The sequence below is a fragment of the Equus asinus genome, chromosome 3, assembly GCF_041296235.1.
Source record: "Equus asinus isolate D_3611 breed Donkey chromosome 3, EquAss-T2T_v2, whole genome shotgun sequence".
Lineage (NCBI taxonomy): Eukaryota > Metazoa > Chordata > Mammalia > Perissodactyla > Equidae > Equus > Equus asinus.
Genome location: NC_091792.1, coordinates 32,612,926 through 32,616,180, shown reverse-complemented (window position 1 = coordinate 32,616,180; position 3,255 = coordinate 32,612,926). Strand labels below are relative to the sequence as shown.

General features: G+C 37.8%; 1 pseudogene; it reads left to right on the top strand.

Annotated features, from left to right (window-relative positions):
• The first annotated feature begins 962 nt into the window (after window positions 1-962).
• Window positions 963-2,846, top strand: LOC106829141 (ethanolamine kinase 1-like; annotated as a pseudogene).
• Window positions 2,847-3,255: the final 409 nt, after the last annotated feature.

Genomic DNA, 3,255 nt, shown 5'->3' with positions numbered 1-3,255 from the left:
CAAGAGTAAAGCTGAGTATTTACTGTCATGAATCTCTGCTTTTCAGATCTCCAAGGATTGACTGGTTTTCTGTGCCCCTCTACCCAAGGCCTTAACTCCAGATAGGCAACTCACTCATGCAGCTGCTCTCCCCAGTGTTCTTTCCCTCCACATGCGTTATTGCGAGTTCCAGAGTATTACACCATCTCTTTCTTGTTTCCCTAAATGCTGCCCATATCATTGCAAATTATGCCTCTATAAAAACCTTCTGGTGAGGATACAGAGAAACAGGAGCTCCCCTTCATTGCTGGTGGGATGCAAAATGGTATAGCCACTTTAGAAGACAGTGTGGGAGTTGCATACAAAAGTAAATATAATCTTACCATACTTTCTAGCAATCACACTCCTAGGTATTTACTCAACTGATTTTATGTCTAGAGAAAAACCTGCACATGACTGTTATAGCAGCTCTATTTATATTCACCAAAATCTGGAAGCAGTCCAGATGTCTTTTGATAGAGAGATAAACACACTATGGTACTTTCTTACAACGGAATGTTATTCATCAATAAAAAGAAATGAACTATCAAGCCTCAAAAAACCTGGAGGAACTTTAAGTGCATACTGCCTAAGTGAGAGAAGCCAATCTGCAGAGGATACATACTGTATGATTTCAATTATATGACTATTTAATATTCTGGAAAGGACAAAACTATATAGAGAAAAACATGACAAGTGGTTGCCAGGGTTTTGATGTGTAAGAGGGTTGCATAGCTGAATCACAGAAGGTTTTAGGACAGTGGAACTATTCTCTATGGTACTGTAATGGTGGGGACGTTATATTATGCATTTGTCAAGACATATAGAACTTTACAGCACAAAGAGCAAACCTTAATGTATGCACATTTTAAACATTAGTTCAGATGTCAGGGGATCCCAGGATGGAATGCAGACTGTGACAAGAGAATCTAACTACATTACACATGAATGAAACAACCTCTTTGAAAAAGGTAGGGGAGAAAGATGCCCACCTAAGTAACTTTGGAAATGAGTATAATCTGTAAGACTAAAGGCAAAAAGGATTTCACGTAAGCACTGTAATCTATTTGATAAAGTTGTTTCCTGCAGGAATAAAGGTTAGCAATTCTGATACTACTCTTTATACATCCTGGAATTTAACAATTAAATAAACGGTTAGTGGATGGCAGGAGCTAGGTTTCTCACCGTTGGAGTGAAAATTTACAGATAGGTGAGGGGAGTAGTCTAGAATAATCCATGTGGTAATGGATGTCTTAGGATCAATAAAGAAACAACCTGAACAATGGAAAACAAAGAAGATAACCTATTATCAATGAAACCAGGGAAAAGCCATAAATCCAAAGCCCAGAATTTGAGGACAAGAAAATCCTGACTGATCCTATAGAGAGGAAAGAAGGAGAAAATTAATCAGCTTTGGACTAGTGGTTTGGAGTCAACTAAAGTGAAGTAATAAACTATAGGGAACTAAAGAGAAGACATCACATGTATGAGCTTCTCAAGAAACCATGGGACAGAAGGATCCACCAGCTAGTCGGTGCCTATTGTGGCTGACATCATCTTTATAGTACTCTCTGCTGTCAACTGGGCCATGGCCAACTTCATCAATTCGTCCCCCAGATGTGCCCAAGTTAAACATCATGGTTCAGGATCAGGAACCATGTTTGTTATTAAATGGTAAGTTTTATTGCTAATTTTTGAAACAAATGTAGCAACTCTTCAAAGATGAAATACAAACTTACTGGCTGCTATGTGGATAATTTAATGGAAGATGTAGTCCTGGTAAAAATTGATGGCAATAAAACTGAGTTGTTAGTCGATGAGATGAGGAAGTGAAGAGTTTTTGAGTGTTGCAAGTTCATGACTGTGCACCACAGCTCTATTGTACCTTCTGTAATGGACTATGTTATAAATTTATACAGGAAAAAGCATTGGCTCAAAAATGTGTCTACAACTCAGCCATTTTCAGGCTAATTGCTCATCAGTTTGTTAAAATCCATTCCATCCATGCATACAATGGGTTCCCAAATCTAATTCCCACAGAATTTACAGATAAAGACATTAACAAAATGTTCCTGGGGCCGACCCCGTGGCTGAGTGGTTAAGTTCTCATGCTCCACTTCGGTGGCCCAGGGTTTCGCCGGTTCAGATCCTGGGCACGGATGTGGCACTGCTCATCAAGCCATGCTGAGGCAGGGTCCCACATGCTGCAACTAGAAGGACCCACAACTAAAAGAAAAATATACAGCTATGGGGAGAAAAAGGAAAAATAAAATCTCTAAAATAAAGTTCCTAAGTAATATACCAAACCTTCAGGTTCTTCAGGAGGAGATGACTTGTTTCAAGGAGATTCTTTCCAACCTGAGAGCAACAGTTGTGCTTTGCCATAATGACCTACTGGGTGAGAATAGAATCTTCAATGAGAAACAGAGTGGCATACAGGTCATTGATTGTAATATTCTGAATGCAACTACCTGCTATGTGATATTAGAAACCATTTCAATGAATTTGTAGATGTGAATGATGTAGGCTGTAGTCTCTATCCAGATAGAGAAGTCTCAGGCCAGTGGCTGCATTCTTACCTTCAAGACTGCAAAGAACATAAGGGCTTTGAGACAGAAGGTACTGAAAAGGAGGTAGACATATACTCTTCATCCAAGTCAGTCAGTTTGCATTGGCTTCCCATCTCTTTGGGGATTGTGGGCTCTAAATCAAGCCAAATACTCCACTACTCCACTAGTGAGTTTGATTTCCTTGGATATGAAACTGTTCATTTTAACTAGTACTTCAAAATGAAGCCTGCTGTTACTGCATTAAAAGTGCTGAAGTAAGGAGGAGATTTAATTATTCTCAGGTAGGTGAGCATTCCTAGTATATCTTTTCTTAAGAAATTCTAAAAAGCCAGTATCAGTTGGTATTCTACTATTTAGTTTGGTTACCTTACTTTACCAATTATGCCTCTAAACAATCAATCTATTTCTTTCAAGTATGTTGAATGACGTCAAGGAATACACATGCTACTATTAGTACAGGAAGGAATAGAAATTTATTAAATCTACAAAAAGTTATAAAGATGTCAGTTTAATCCTTTCTTTGATATCTTTGAATTTAATCTGTTTTGTGTGAATTATTATAAACTCAATGTGATTTTATGACTGCTTTCATCTGTTTTATCTGTTTGTTGAGTGTAAACAATGAGAATGTTCCAAAGCAATTTTTTAAGCTTTAATAGATTAATTT